Source organism: Nycticebus coucang, chromosome 8 (genome assembly GCF_027406575.1).
Source record: "Nycticebus coucang isolate mNycCou1 chromosome 8, mNycCou1.pri, whole genome shotgun sequence".
NCBI lineage: Eukaryota > Metazoa > Chordata > Mammalia > Primates > Lorisidae > Nycticebus > Nycticebus coucang.
In genome coordinates, this window is record NC_069787.1 from 36,393,762 (window position 1) to 36,411,280 (window position 17,519).

Consider the following 17,519-nt stretch of genomic DNA (forward strand, 5'->3'; position numbering starts at 1 on the left):
CAGAGATTGTAAAAGCCTACACAGTTAGTCATAACTTGTACAAAGTAGAACAAAGAAGAAGGCCCATCTTTTTGAAAAATGTAGGCAATGAACAAGAAACGAACAGAGAACAAGAATGAAGAAGATAGGGCGGCACCTGTGGCTCAGTGGGTAGGGCGCCGGCCCCATATATCAAGGATGTCGGGTTCGAACCTGGCCCCAGCCAAACTGCAACAACAACAAAAAATAGCCGGGCATTGTAGCGGGCGCCTGTAGTCCCAGCTACTCAGGAGGCTGAGGCCTAAGAGAATCGCCTAAGCTCAACAGCTGGAGGTTGCTGTGAGCTGTGATATCGCAGCACTCTACCAAGGGCAACAAAGTAAGACTCTGTCTCTAAAAAAAAAAAAAAAAGAATGAAGACAATACTTACAAACCACAGTTACATTTGGTGTTTGCTTTATTTTAGCTCTTTTGCCACAAGAAGAAGCTAAGATTAAGTTAAGATAGGAAAGTTAATTGTCACAAAACAGGGATCTCAGAATGGAGAGAAACTCAATTACAAATGGGCTTTGAAGAGGCAAGAGAAGAAGCCAAAACAACTCAAGAGACCGTGGCAGTGAACTTGGTAGATCTTTCCACCAGTGCTCAACCCAAAAGGTTACCTGGATGCTCTCTGTCCTTCTTCATACATTCTCACTTCTCTAACAGCAACTAGCTTTCTTGCCCACTATGTAGGTTTTCCTCTGCCTCAGAGCTGGTTGCTCATGCCTTCTGCTTTCACACAACTTCTGTACAGAGCACTCATCACTTCCACATTCTGTGAACCTTCTCTTAATAGTGCCTTTCGCCTCCACCTGGGAACACTGGCAACCTGGCTGGCTTCATGCTTCCCAATTGGAAGTCATGGCACTGATTGTCTGAGCTCATCTTAACCGGGGCAGAAGTTTGTTTTATTTGAAGTTTGTTTTTTAGGTACTCTTTATACAGAGCTGTCAGGACCATGGATGGCTGCCATGGGTCAGTAGCTAATCCCTGCATCCCTGATCCAAACAACTCTGACATACTATGAACGTGTGTGTGCGCACACGTGTGTGTTGAGGGGAAGGAGGAAGGGCAGAAGAGGTAAAGCCAGGGCACAGTATGGAACTTGCCATAGATGTTTCCCTCAGCAGATACAGTGGTGGGACGGTTCGCTTAGGAAAAGCCATGACAGCCAGCAGTATGGACTTGCTTAGTTCAGGTTTTGCCTGAAGTCTCTGTGTACGAATTAAACAACAGCTATCAGTATCAGCATGCTACTTCGTGAATGATCCTGTTCTAAATGCTTTCTGTACATGATGCTGTAGATGGCTAATAATAACTTTATCAAGTAGGCCCCCATATTGATAAGCTTTGTAAAGCAAACCCCCTTGATGAAATACTATTCCCATTTTAGAGATAAAGAAAATCAGGCACAGATAGCCTGCTCTCTTAACCACTGCCTACATTAGGCATTATTAGGGGATCCCAGACTGAACAACCTAGGGAGACCTCATCTCTAAAAAAAAAAGAAAAGAAAAATTTTCTGAGTGTGGTGGCACACACCTATAGTTCCAGCTACTCAAGGGGCTGAGGCTAGAGGATCACTTGAGCACAGAAAGTTGAGGTTGCAGTAAATTATGAGGACACCACTGTACTCTAGCCATGGCGACAGAATGAGTCTGTGTCTCAAAATTAAAGGAAAAAAAAAGAAGTTAAAAAGCATTTGGGGGATAAAAGGGGAGGGTTGTTAAAGGAAGAAGGAAAGATGCCATTCAGAAAGTGGAATTGGGGGAATTTATTGCTTGTCTTTGAAATTTCTGATGCTTGATAAGACTTAAGTATTTTTCAAGCTTCTAAACAAACATCCAAGGATGGAGGGTGTTCCCCAGTGAAACTGAAGTGGCTGCATGATATGTGGGCTTCAGGTAAAGTGCCTGCCCTTGGGGACATTCCAGGGAAGGGCCTTCTCCCAAACAGAGGTTGGGAAAATAGAGGGTCTCAGCAAAGCCATGGAGTAGATTGACAAAGATGATTGGGCCTCTCTCTTCCAATCTGGGCCCTTGATTGTCAAAGGGAAACAGTGAAGGCCAATCTAAGGTAGATTCCACCTTATCTTAAGATTTGAGCAGTTTCCCTCCTCCAAGATTTCCCTGATTATTCTAGGATCTCTCCGACTCTGGGACTCTCATTGAGCTTATTTTCTTATTTTATTTTTTTTAGAGATGGTGCTTTGCTGGGTCACCCAGGCTAGAATGCAACGACATTATCTGATCTATCTCACTGCAGTCTCCAGCTCCTGGGCTCAGCCTCCCAAGTCTACTGGGACTACAGTTGCACCCCACTATGTTCAGCTAATTTTTTTTTTTTTTTTTTGGTCTCTCTATATTGCTCAGGCTAAACTCAAACTCCTAGGCTCAAGTGATCCTCCTACCTTGGCTTCCCAAAGTGCTGGGATTACAGGCATGAGCCACTGTGCCCAGTCCCATAGTGTTTATTTTGTAGCTAGCACCAGAATACTGTCGGGAAAGAAAGGAAGGGAAGGGAAGAGAAGAGAAGGGGAGGGGAGGGGAGGGGAAACTGTGGTCTACTTTTTCACAGCTACAGTTGTGCAAGCTGCACAGACATGAGCAGCTGCCAAAATATCTGCATTAGCAATTTGGGCAGATGCTAAACTCCAAAGGCAGACCCGCACTGGGGCTTTTTAAAATCCTTGCCACAGTGGCTGTGGTGTTGTCTTCCTTCTGGTGCTCTGATCCCTTTTCTCTTTGGAGGGCCTTGTTCTAGGTTCTGAAGCAGCTGCTGTGTATCTTTGGGGCCTGGTCAAAAACCATCACATCTGGGTGAGTCCACTGAAGGATCAGAGGGAAGGGAGGGCAAACACAGCCAAGAAACAGGCTGCCAGATAAATTAAAACAAAAGAGGATGGCATAAGAGACCTCTGCAGTCACTGTGCCTTTGAATTATCATCACCTAACACAAACTGAAGAGTTCAAGGGGATGTTCTCCCTCTCACACATAAGCAAAGGCCTCCTGTGGCGAATGGTGCTGTCTCCTGCTCGCTGCCTCAATAAGAAGAAATGTGCAATTGTGTTCCAAATCCATACCCATCCTCCTGGCTTTCCCTGCCAGCAAATAGTTACTACGCTATTTCTTCTTGTGCGTAGTATAAGGGAAATGCATAAGAGGCTTTTTTCTTTCTAACTCCAGAGTGTGTATTTTTTTATGTTGGTGTGCATGGGTTTTCAAGGACAAATTTCCTGCAGAAGCAGGGGTCACGTGTCTCCTGACATCGACATCGAGGACTCCTCTATCAGCTGTGGAATCAGAAAATGTCGACATAACAAAACTGTATCTTTGTTCTTACCTAGAATCTGCCTCTCTTTTAGAAAGGAAACACTAGGATCTATTAGGTGTGGAGATTTTTCTTTTTAATAGCTTAGTGGTTTTCTCTTTGGGGGAAAATTGTGTTCTGTGGCTTCAAAAAAAATAGACACAAATATATCTTTTCTTCACTTAGCTCAGGGTTTTTCAACCTTGCCACTACAGACATTTTAAGGTGGGTAGTTCTTTGTTGTGAGCAACCATCCTGTGCATTGCAGGATTTTTAACAATATTTGGGACTCTACTCTCCAAATGTCAATTCCTTCCTTTTCTGACTTCTTACCTGCAGAAAGTATCTCCAATTGTTGCCAAATGTCCCCAAGAGTGCTAACCAGTTTAGAGGTAAAGAAAAGGCACAGGGTTCTCCCATTGTGGGCACTCAATATGTGGGTTTACATGAACAAATGAAAGTATTTCCCACTGCTCTCAAGGGGATGGATCACAGCTAAACTTGGCCTTTACAGCCAACATGGCCTGGCCACGGCTTATCGTCAGTCATCCATGTGCCTCCACACTCCGGTGGCCCCAGGGTTTAGCAGGAGCTGGTGCCTCCTGGTGGAGTGGCCTTCTCCTACTTGCGGCAGACCAGCTCCCGCTTATCCTGCACAGCTCACTCTGGTGACACGCCCTCAGGTAAACGGCAGTGAGGTCCTCTCTTAGCGGCTTGACCCCCTGTTCCAGCCGCTCTCCTTATTTTATGTCTCTCCTTACCCTCTGCCCTAGTCGAATGTTTCCATTCACCTGTGGATTTTCCATTGCTATCTCTCCTCCCCAGTAGGCTGTGGACGCCATAATGCCAGAAACCAGGGCAGGTTTGCTTTGCTTGTTGACTGTCATTTTTTCACCACTGCTGCCCAGCATCCTGCACAGTTCCTGGATCATTTGGGATACAAGTATTTGAATAAATGAATGTATGAACAAATGACTCAAAGGTCTGTTTCCTAGGAGACTATTTCAAATATCCTACTTCCTTGTTCCAGTAGGTAAAGAGATGTGAATTTAAATAGCTGCTACAATCAAAAAGATGCCTTTTTAGTTTAAAACCTTGATTTAGCTTTGTGCTTTGAATTGACCACTCGAAGATACAGTAGTCATCTTTAACAAATGCCTTCAGCAATCCTTGCTACTGATTCGATAGTCGTCTATTTTAAATTGCACACTAACTTAATGGACACCCTGTATGTGATGATTTGGATCAGAATCAGCCAAATCAGAACACCCAGTGGTTCTTAAAGTTTAATGCATTGGAATCACCTGAAGAGCTTACAGACCACGACCAAGCTGCAACCAAAAAATAGCTGGTCATTGTGGCAGGCGCCTATAGTCACAGCTACTTGGGAGGCTGAGGCATAACAATCGCCTAAGCCCATGAGTTGGAGGTTGCTGTGAGCTGTGACACCGCGGCACTCTACCGAGGGTGATAAAGTGAGACAGAGCTTGCAGAACCACAGATCAAATTGCTCAGGCCACCTCCAGAGTTTCTGTAAGAGGTATGGGGTGAGGCTTGAGACTTTGCATTTCTATTAAGTTCCCATGTGATGCTGATAGTTCTAACTGGGGAACCAACATTTTGAGAACCTCTGTTTTAAAAGAACCAGAACCATGGGAAGCCACGGAAAGCCTGGGCACCTCTCAGTAGTAATTTGGCTTTTTTTTTTTTTTCCTTTAAAACCATTTTAATTACCGTTTCACTAAAAATTGAAGTTCAGAAGGGTGAATCAGAATGGAGAAGTCATTGACCACAAAGCTAAGCTGGTAAGCCAGAGAGTCGGGAAACAGATCCAGCTGTGCGTGCAAAGCCTGAGAGTCGGGAAACAGATCCAGCTGTGCGTGCAAAGCCTGAGAGTCGGGAAACAGATCCAGCTGTGCGTGCAAAGCCTGTGCTCTTTAGCCACCATCTCACAGGTCTCTGACTTACCAAGTAGCAAGAATTGCTGAAGGTATTTGTGAACCATACAGGCCAGTCACCTGGTGAAGCAGGTTTGAAAAGCTCTGCACTGGCCTTACTTCCTGCCTCCGGCTAAGAGACACAGCTCTGCCGCTGAGACGGCCCCTAGCCCCAGCTTCTTCCCAAGCCGCCTCTGTACTATTTCATCACTGAACTATGACACCAACCAACCCACTCAGTACTTCTTCACCTGGTATCTCTCTGGAGGTGAGCAAGAATGTGTTGGAATTATGCAAAGCTGCACAGGAAAAGGGCCCTTTTAAAATACTTTGTATCAGATTTTATTCCTTGGTGAGCAATTTAAGACTTTTTAATTAAAAACAAAGCTGTTATAGACTGTAAGAGAGAGAGGGAGTGTGTATAAAGTGAAATGGAGACTTCAGGTGAGCCTCATGCTTGAGATGAGGGAATCGCTCCCCACCTTCATATAACCTCCACCAGAACGATCTTCTTTTCCGTTGTTAGAATAATTTGGTGACAATATCTGGCTCCATACATGAGAGAATTCTGTTATCAACCAGGAAAATAGTAAGGATATTCGAGGAGAATCTACTCTTTATCCATCCTCCGTCAGGGATTTAAAGGCTGCTTTTATTCTTGAAAGGTGATCAAAAGGTAAGTGAGACATAGTACCGAACTTCATGAATTACAATTCACTGGGGCTAAAAATGCCAGATAAACCACAGAATGTCCAGTTCAATTTAATGTCAGATAAGAATATTCCATGCACTACTTTGGATATTTATACCAAAAAGGTTATTTATCTTTATCTGAGATTCAAATATTACTAGAGGTCTTATTCTCCATTCTACCCTCCCCTCAAATCTAGCAATCCTAAATGAGGCAAGTGAACAAGGATCAGTGTAATCATGATGCAATTCCAGCGTTAATTACTCCAAGGGAACTACAAAGGGAGTGATTTTAGAGAAGGTAGAAGTCACATCTGGTTGGGAGACTAAAGGAAGATAATGCAGGAAGTGGAATTGGAGCTGAGTCTTAAAGGAGAGGCAAGATTTGGAAGAAGTAAGATATGAGAGACTGCTCCAAACAGAAGGCAAAGTCATGGAGACCAAAAAATACAAAGTAGGTTTCATTAACCAGAGTATAGATTGTGTGTCAAGGATATAATATAGGGGAAAGGGTTAGGCATGGGGGCTCATGCCTGTAATCCCAGCACTTCGAGCAGCTGAGGCAGGAGGATCACTTGAGGCTGGGAGATTGAGACCAGCCTAGACAACATAGCAAGACAACACCCCTTCTACCCCATGTCTACAAAAAATTAAAAAAAGAAATTAGTTGGACATGGTGGTACACCATGTACTCCTAGCAACTTGGGAGGCTGAGGCAGGAGGATGGCTTGAGTGTAGTAGTTGGAGGTTACAATGAACTAAGATTGCACCATTGCACTTCAGCCTAGACAATAAAGTAACACCCTGTCTAAAAATAAACAAAAATGCTATAAAGGGGTGAAGAAGCCAGGCTGAATAGGCCACAGTAAGCTGAGGCATTTAGGACTAATCAGTTCCTTAGGTACTGGGGAAACTCTGATGATTTCATGAGAACTGGGCTTCAAGGTAAGTCAGTTTGGAAGTTTACAGAATGGACTAGAAGGGAAAAATCAATTAGAAGTCAATTCCAATGGTCTATATCTGTCTTTTTCCAACTAGAGGTCACAGCTTAGTTAGCAGGTTATAAAATCAATTTAATAGGTCATGACCAGCACTTTTTAAAAACAAGACAGATTAAAACATGAAGAAATAGCACAATATATCAGTAATCATCCCATTTAAGTATTGCTTTAATAAACACTTGTTTCATGTGTGGAAGGTGGCAGTGAGTGATAGATTATGAAATAAAATACACATTCTACAGTCACGGAATAAAAGTTGGTTTCTTTGCCTTGTCCACACTATCTTCTCAAAGGATCAGTATCTCCTGCTGACTTAGGAAGTGGCAGCCCAAGCTACCATGTGATCCTCAGATCAGCCAAAGCCACCTAGATGAGGCTGAATATCTGGTCCATGAGAAACCAGTGTACAGAGGATCTGAGCCACTCATCCCACCTTCGGGAGAGGTACTAGAGACATTGCTGTAGTTACACAGAATTGTGGGCTGCAGTTACAAGGACTGGAGAGGGAACACCCAATCTGTATACCCACAGATGTCATTTATGGGCAAAGGAGTAACTTCATGTTCCAATTGTCTACTTCTTGTCCTTATGTAGCCTGGCTGCTGTTATTGACCCTTGGATGTGCGTGAGATTTCTTCTTGGGTTTGCCAGTTTTATTTGCAATAAATTCCCCCTTAAGCAAGCTGGAGCAGGCCTAGGTTCCTTGTTAGCAGCCTCTCTCACTGAAGTAGTCTATTTGGGCAGTGATGATATCAACAAGTAAACATATCTTGCAGAGTTATATAATAATAACTATTTGGTGCCTCTGTGGGTCCTTACCAACACCCTACAGGTTCTATATTTTACAAATGAAAATACTAAGTCTCGAAGAGATTGAGAAATACCCTGGGTTACCTCACTATTGACTGAGTGACAGTAGGAATTCACCCAGGTTCATTATCTTCCACTTTTAGTGCATTCTCCACCACATCACTTGATGTGTCAAACAAAGAACAAAGGTAAGGCCAAGATGGCAAGATCCCCAGCCCTGCTGACTATGAAAAGTCGACTGCACTCAAGATGTGTTTCTCTTTTCCTTTTAATTTCTCTCTTCGACTTACATTCAAGCGGCCAATTGATCCTGCAGCGTGACTGTTTCTGTACAGCCCAAATAAAGTGGAAATGACTATTACATAGTTAATTTCATCAACAGTCAAGCCACACAAATCAGGTTTACAAAAATAAAACTTTTTCTTTAGAAATGATTTGTCTTCTCTGATTGCTGGTTTCAGTCCTGCACTGGCTCCATGGAGAAGATCGACAAGGCCCTGGTGAGGCTGTCAATGGGTCTATAACGTCCCAGCCCTTCAGCCCTCACCTAGTCCCTTGGTCCTGTTACAATTGTGCCCACCCTTCAAACACCCTCTCCTGTCAAACAAAGAGGACCTGGGGCCCCTGTGACTATCTTTCTGATCCAAGCTTTTAATAGTTATATTTCCTTCATGATAAAATCCACATTCTTATTAATGATTTTCAGGTATTTCTAGAACTTGAAAGTGACCTGAAATGTAAAATCTCACAACTCATGCTTGTATACATGCACGCATGTATTCATGACTTATTTGTACAAGAAACGTTTATTATGTTCCTCCCATGTGCCAAACCTGTTCTAGCCATTAGGCAATCAAAAATGAATAATAATAATAGTAACTAACATTGATCTAGTGCCTAATGCTGGCCAGATTCTAACCGATTTTATGTTCATTGTAAGTGTGGAGATGGGTGCCATTTTCATCCATTTTACATTTGAGGAAACCAAGGCATAAAGAGGGTATGTTCCTTCCTGAAGGCCACACGGCTAATAAATGATAGAGCCAAGTCTCATGTAAGCTTTCCAACCCTAGAATCTAAAGGCTTAGCTGTTATTTCCACTGCAACTGTAGAATGAAACTTATATGGTTCCTGCCTACATGCAGCTCTCTGTCTGGGAGAAATAGGATGTGTCATTACAATTAAACACAAGTGCAGAGCATTGTAACGAAAGTGCGGAAAAGCTGTTAATCTTATGCACTCTGTTTACTTGCTATCTCCAAAGCTCTAGCAGCAAATTTCTACTCCCTGCCTTTTTTCACTGCATTTCCTTTGCCAAGGGTCACCTGTCAACTTCTCTCAGTTTGTCTGACCACACTGCCACTCCAAGGCCTCTGTGCCTCCATGGGTCCCTTCCCTGGCCGTGGCAGAGACAGGTCATCAGACGCCATGCTCTTTCCTGCCTAGCCTGGATTCACCTTAGAAGCCTTCTCAACACTGTCTTCAAGGCAGGGGCTTCCCTCGGTGTCATTTACCCATGGTCACCTCAGGTCAGAAAATATTACATGGAAAATTCCAGAAATAAACAACCCCTAAGTTCTAAATTTTGCACCTTTCTGAGTAGTGTAATGAAATCTCACACCCTTCTGCTCCATCGTTCCCAGAACATGAATCATCCCTTTGTCCAGAGACGCCACACTGTCTGCACTGCATTTCCAGTTATCAGATTGACTGCCAGGGTATTGAAGGCCTTGTGTTCAAGGAACCCTTATTTTACTTTCATCACAGTGTATTATAATGTTCTATTTTATTGTTAGTTATTGCTGTTAATATCTTACTCTGCCTAATTTATAAATTAAACTTTACCATAAGTATGCATGTATAGGAGGAAACATAAGACACAAATGGTTCAGTACTATCCACAGTTTCAAGGATTCACTGGGGATCTTGGAATATATCCCCCAAAGGGGGATGACTGTCATTAGAATTGACACGAGACAATTTTCTCTCTCATACCTAATTTACCTCCAATTACTTTATAAATAAGGAAGTGGAGGCTTTACAAACTTGAATAACCATCCTAAGGTCACAGAGTGAGTCAGAGACAGACCTAGGTCTAGAAACCAAGCCATCTCCCTCCCATGCCAGCCCCACACTCTCCCCATTCTTGGCCTGTCCATATCATCCATTGCCAATCATGAGAAATGATGATAAAGGAAAATCCAAGTAAGCAGAGAAGGAGAAGGGAAGTAAAATGCCAATTACTCAGTCCCGACAGACTGGGTGCCCACTTGCAAGCTGCAGAGGGGTACACCTACGGAAATGGCTTTAATTAGAGATAGATTTTGATGAAAGGTTGGCAGTGTCTCTGAAATCCTTGTTTGCATTTAAATGCATGGAACTGTATGCATTTATATCATTTCCATGCCATATTTGAGTTGAAGAATATTAAATATTTATTCTTCCTCAGTTACTGAGTAGCATGCCGCTCAACTTTCCTATTTACTAACACCACTGATTTATTTAGTCCATGGTTGTATTTCCAGCTGGATATTTGAAATATTACTTTAAGTAAATTCTTAGGTTTTTAAAGAAAATTTAAATTTAGAAACAAAGGCTTAGGAATTATGCATCTATAACATAAACTTCCAGGCTTCTCGTGGTCATTATTCTTAGTAAAGCATCACAAGAATGGAGAAGCATGAATCCTATGTACTCAATTTTGATATGAGGACAATTAATGACAATTAAGGTCATGGGGGGGAGGGGAAGGAAAAGCAGAGAGGGGGGTGGGGCCTTGGTGTGTGCTACACCTTCTCGGGGCAAGACATGATTGCAAGAGGGACTTTACCTAACAATTGCAATCAGTGTAACCTGGCTTATTGTACCCTCAATGAATCCCCAACAATAAAAAAAAAAACACATTTAAACAGTGCCAAATAAATAAATAAATAATTTAAAAAAAAAAAAAAAAGAAAGAAAAGGACCTTTACAACAAAGAAGACTGAGGTTTCCTTCAAAATTCTGTTCCTGCTGTGTGGCCCTGACCAGGTTAATCAAGCCCTCTGAGCCTGGTTTCTCCTCTCTCTCAGAGATCCAAGATTGGTATTAGACAAGAGGAACTATATTGTGTCTGATTCTAATGTGGCATCTATTGTTAGTCTTTATCCCACCCTGCACACCTCTTCTTATGCTGTACCATGCTTGGAAACCCACCCTGGATGCTTAAATGCAGGCGGCCTCAGGAAAGCTTGTCCTGACCAGTCCCACCCACAGTGCTCAGTTTCTTTTCTGAATTCTCAGACTACTTAAAATTTCAGCCAATCATTTGGGTACATGATATACACTGCCTTTACGTTTATTGTATATTCCTTTTTCCTTGCCAAAAACATTTTTTGTCTACTAAGGTAATAATAGTCAACAGTTAGTAAACACTTGCCACACACTTTCCAGGCCTCTTGGCAGGGCCACTGTGCATGTGTTAACGGGGGTTCCTCACTGCATTGCACGGTGGGGGATCCCACCTGGAAGTCCCATGACTTCCCCTCCACCACACACTGTTGGCTGCAGCAGTCACAAGCCCACCTACGTAAAAGAGAAGGGAAAATAGACTCCACTGTGGATGAGGGAGGGACAAGGTCCTGGAAGAATGTGTTGGCCAGAAATATTACTATAACTATTTGAGAAAACATGCAATATAAGCATCATGAGGGTGAGAAATTACGTTTGTTTTGTTCCCTACTTGATTTCCTTATTTAAGACAGAATTGACACCTCTCCCCCAGGAGTACACAGTTCATTTGGGGGGTAATCTTTTTCTGTAATAGTTTATTTTATTTTAACTGACAAATAATTGTTTTATGTATGTATGGGGTACAGAGTGATACTTTGATATATGTACACAATGTAATGATCAAATCAGGGTAATTAACACACTCATCATTTCAAACACTTATTTCTTTGTATTGGGAACATTCAAAATCCTCTCTTTGAGCTATTTGAAAATATACAGTAAGTTATTATTACACAGTTCATTTTTGTTAGATGAATAGTAGAACCCCAGTTTGTGAGTCCTGCCTTTCAAATGCCTTGTAGAAAAGGAAACTGAGACCCCTGCAGAGAATGGAGCTGAGGCTAAGTGTGGCTAGATGTGGGACCTCTGCCTCCAGTCTGAGGCTCTTTCCATACTCAGAATTTTGAGTTTCTTGGATGAAGTTACTAGAAAAATACAAGAGTAAAAACCACATTTTGATCCAAAGTCTAGTGATAATGACCAATTTTGGAACTCCCAGAGAGCTCCTAGAAGTAATAATTTTTCTCTCAACAGAATATCAATACCACAAATTACTATTTGTTAAGAAACTTACTGAGGGGAAAAAGAAACTTACTGGAGTACACCATATTTGTAGAAATAGCAGAAACCTAAAGAATAATTATTGCAGAATTGAACACCTGTGACTCAACCCAATGAGATTTGGATTGTCTTATGAGGTGGCAATGAACCAAATACTGTGATATTTTGAAAGGACTATTGATTGCGTTCTGAATACGGTTTTGAGAAATTTCAGCCAAGAAGAAATCCTGCATGGGGCTCTTGATAGAATTTTATGGAGGGTCCTGTACAATAAATATATGTTTAGGAAATAACATTACACATTATATGTTTAGGAAATAACATATATTTATTGTACAGGACCTAACATAGGCTAGTTGTAATGTTTAGCATTCTGGTTTCAGAAGACTGTCCACTGTTCATGTCACCCAATTAAACCAACTTATTAGCAGGTTGGCATTAGACAATACTGTTAAATTTAATTTAGAGCTGAAAGAGGATAAATCAAAGGTCAGAGTGAAGTCTGCAACACTTCCCAGTTAGAATACTAAGAAGTAAGAGAGAAAGGCAAAAACACGAGAGTCACAACAGAGCAGAGCTGCAGACATATCAACTTTGCTGCCAGGTTCTCTGAACCCACACGGCCCCTTAACTTTGTAATTGGTTTGAGCTTTTGGTCCCACATTTTCCATAATACAGATGAATATTTGCCCATGGCTTTGTTTGAAGATCATAAAAATTATCAGATATAAAGTATTTAAAACAGCATTTGGGACATCACAATTATTACACAAATGTTAGCTGTGATAACCATTGTGCAAGAGTCACCATATTAAGATGGATATTTGAGCATCCTTTAGAATTATTTTCATCAATAGCCATATGTCATGGAGGTGGTAGAGTGAGACACAAACTCCTATATTCAACCTCTATGCCTTCTTGTCCCCGTAAAGGCTTTTTTCCCCTTTCCTGGGCCCTGCACTTGTAGTTTTTATTAGCTGAAAGGGCCACCCACAATCTGCTGCAATGAACACTTTTCCTACAGACATTGGAGGGTGAGGAACAGCAAAAGTTGATCTTCTAAGAAACAAGGTCTAAAGCAGGGGTTCTCAACCTTCCCTAATGCTGCAACCCTTTAATATAGTTGAGAACTGCTGGTCTAAAGTTTACTGAGCTGGATAGTTTTCCCTGAAATGAAGCTATCGGGAGAGGCATGATAGGAAGGAAGCCTAAAGGATGCCCAGACCCAGACAGATTAAAACTTGGCAGGAAGCGTGGACCATTCTGCCTGTCTTTGAAAAGGGAGAAGCTCATTTCTTCCACCCCCTCCCTCACCATGGCTGGGCTGATAATCTTCTGTGTTTGCCCCATAATCTTCATCTAGACCAGTGGTTCTCAACCTTCCTAATGCCGCGACCCCTTAGTACAGTTCCTGTGGTCGCGACCCACAGGTTGAGAACCTCTGAGAACCACAGAGGCTCACTTTCCCCACCTTCTTTGCCAAATCCTCCTTTATATCAAGAGAGTCTAAGTGGAACCTCTTGTTTCTTTCTTGGGAATCATTTCCAGAGTGAAGAGAACATGACATCAAGCCTTGGTGTTGTCTGAGCAGAAACCTGAGTTGACAGACCCCTGTCACTTTACACAAAATGTTACTGAGCTCGCCGACCTGTGAAGTGCTGCATCAAATCCTCACAGCAACCCTATGAAGTACATTAGTATTATTGTACCCATTTCACAGATGAGGAAACAATGGCTCAGGGATGTTGAGTAACTTGCCCACAGTAGCCTAGAAAGAACAGCGTAAGATCTGTCTGGCTGCAAAGCCCATGCTATCAAGATCTGCACAAAACTATGTCCAGAATCCAAAAGCCTGTGGCAACCTGCAGGACCCTGAGTGCTCTATCCCCATTGTCATCTCTGAACACTTCTCTCTCCCTCCCTCATACTATTTCAACAAATATTTCCGGAAGATGTCACACACGGCCGTGTCTTAGATCAGCGGTTCTCAACCTGTGGGTCGTGACCCCTTTTTAACAATGAAAATACATTGCAGCATTAAGAAGGTTGAGAACCACTGTCTTAGACCATTTCTCTAACTGTTCCTCAGCTTGGAACACTTTTATCCCAATTATGCCATGACTCACTTTCTGACTTGAAGTCTTTGAGTCTCTACTTTTCTTTTTTTTTTTTTTTATTGTTGGGGATTCATTGAGGGTACAATAAGCCAGTTACACTGATTACAATTGTTAGGTAAAGTCCCTCTTGCAATCATGTCTTACCCCCATAAAGTGTGACACACACTAAGGCCCCACCCCCCTCCCTCCATCCCTCTTTCTGCTTCCCCCCCATGACCTTAATTGTCATTAATTGTCCTCATATCAAGATTGAGTACATAGGATTCATGCTTCTCCATTCTTGTGATGTCTCTACTTTTCAATGAGGCTTATTCTGACCCATTCAGTTCTGCAAACCGCACCCCCCACACACCCTAATCCTTTTTTTTTTTTAATTTGGTGAGGGGGTGTGGAATACAGACTCTCAATCTGTGTTATTATAGTGCTCAAACTATGCAACTTCAAACTCTTGGCCTCAAGTAATCCTCTTGCCTCAGCCTCCCCAGTAACTGGGATTACTCTATTTTTTGTAGAGATGGAGTCTTGGTCTTGCTTCCCAGAGTTCTGGGATGACAGGCGTGAGCCACTGCGGTAGCCACACCCTAACTAAACCTTTCAACCATCTTGACTTTCTTCTTGTTTCCATAATACTTTGAACTTTCTTACATATGCAATTTATTTATTTGCAGGTCTACTGTTCAGCTATCTCTCCTGCTGAAATGTATGTCTAATGAGAGGAGGGTAGTTTGTTTAGCTCACTGATGTGTCCCAAACACCTGTAACAAGACCTGAAAAATACTCACTGCTCAGTAAATAGTTGTCAAATAAGATGAATCGCCCAGGCCTAGACACACATTTGTGGTTCTTCAACCTTCCCTTCCTCTCTCTTCTTACACTTAGAGATTTTCACATGCCTGAGTCATGTTTCACAAAAAAAATCTTTATAATATCTCTGAGTATTTATTTGGAATTTGGGCATATTCTATTTACATTTATAGACAGCATTTTTCTTCACAATCCTTCAGATTTCCTTCCTTCCTTCTAAGAGTCAGTGAGCCACCTACCATATGCCTGGCACTCTACCAGTTTCTGGAGATAAAATAACGAAAGATTCACCATCTTCAACCTCTCAAAGATCACTTACTTAGATTAGATGCACCAAAAGATATTCCCCACACCAGAATTCACTTGCTCATGACATACCAGTGCTCTGCTCCTAGGAGAAACCAGTGAAGAACTAGGGCTCCCGGAACAGGAGCTGGGGTGAAAGCCAGTCAAGATGCTATTTCAGGGGCGGCACCTGTGGCTCAGTGAGTAGGGCGCCGGCCCCATATACTAAGGGTGGCAGGTTCAAACCCAGCCCTGGCCAAACTGCAACAACAACAAAATGCTATTTCAGGCAAAATCTCAACCTAATCTTGCCAGAGAGGCCTGGAGTCTAAATTATGTCTCAGAGTTTGTCCTGCCTAAAGGCCAAGGAGCTGAACCTTCACACCACCTCCCCAATCAGCCCTGGACTAAACTCCCAGCCACTTCCACCTCTCTCCCTGCAGTTGCTCCCACAGCTCCAGCGCTAGGGAGCTGTAGGCAGGTGCTGGCTGTTAGCAGCAACAGCACGTGGAAGACACAGGAGGCGGCTAGGTAAAGGCATTCCTGGAGGCAGCACAGACATGTCCCCTCCCCTTATTTGTCTTTAACATTCAGTTTGGAACTCGATTCCTTCCTATTTTTTGCTATCTTTCTCCTACCACCACCTTTGTGTGTTCTAGATTCCTTCCTTCCTCCCTGTGCGTGCGTTTGCCGAGCATCTATAAAGGACCAACACCATACAGGGACTGCACATCAGGCCCCCATTCTCCTGGAGTCCGTGACCTGAAACACACCTGGACGGCTGTGGCCTGAGTCACACCCATTTGGCATTTATTGGACTTTCCATGACTTTCCCTACCATGTATTTGATTTCCTCTTCTCAGGTACTCAGCATCTATTAGGGTGTGCAGAATCCCTTCCAGGTTTATGTAACCCATGAATTTACTAACAAGTCCTTGACAGAATCATACTAAAGATGTATGGCTATAGTTTTCTAGTTTGGCACAAGTACAACTAACCAGTACTTCTGGAAACGTGCTTAATCAGCTCCACCTGACTTTACCAGTGTCCTGTCTGACTTACAATTTTTTTTCTTTTTGTTATATCATGGCAGATTTTGTCACATTCAATTAATGCAATCCAGTCATGATAAATCTGTGGTATTCTCCTGAACTTCATAGAGCTTCATGGAAGGAATGCCTTGGAGCCAGAAAAGCTTGGTTCAAATCCTGAATCTATCACATCTCACGTGTTATCTGGGGCAAAACGTTCTGAATATCAGGTTTGTTCTTTATTATTAGTATTTTGCTTATAAAATAAGGAAAAGAAGGCTATCCTAAAAGGATATTAGGAGCACCTATTAAGTACCCAAAGAAAAGTAATCAATAAAGTTTAGACTCCTCTCATTTATAAAAGGGGGGAAAATTATAGTTTTGCATCTTTGTCCATAAAGAACAATACTCTATCAATTATCTGTTGACACAATTATGCTGAATAGCAACCCCCAAAGCTTCATTGGTATACATATAACATTTGTGCTAAAAAAATCTATGGGTCAACTGAATGATTCTATTGATCTAGACTGATCTAATTTTGTTCGCCCACCCCCTTAAGTCTGAGGTCAGCTGGCGAGGTAGCTGGGAGCGGGCTGGTCTAGGATGAACGCTGCTTATCCAGCTGGTCTCTCCTCCATACGATCTTCATCATTCAGCAGGCTCCCCTGAGCTTGTTTTCTTAGCTTCTTAGGAGTCCCAGAGAGACAACAGAGGCATGTAAAGTATTTCGAGAGGCCCAGGCTCAGGAATGTCAAACCATTAGTTTTGCAACATACTATTGGTCAGAGCAAGCTACAGCTGCCCATAGTCAAGGAGGCAGGTGGACTCAATTCCATATCTTGTGGGAGATCATTCACAGTCACATTGCAAAGTGAATGCGTATAAGGAGGCCACTAAGGGGGGTCAAAATGCAATCACCCCACCACAGATAATTCATTTTCCCCTCTTTGTGCATGCCCTCTTCCTGCAAGGCAAGGTCTCTGCTACCCTGCCTTCATCCTGCTCATCTGATGCTATTTGCCTTTACGCCAGAACACATGTCTTCTGCCCTGGATAGCTCAGGCTCTGGTCTTTGCCTCTGTGGCGTCCCTATCTCAGCTCCCGGGACCAGTATAGCCTTCCTTCCTCTTACCCACTCAGGCACTAATTATCCTTCTAGTCTTGGCACAAGTCATACC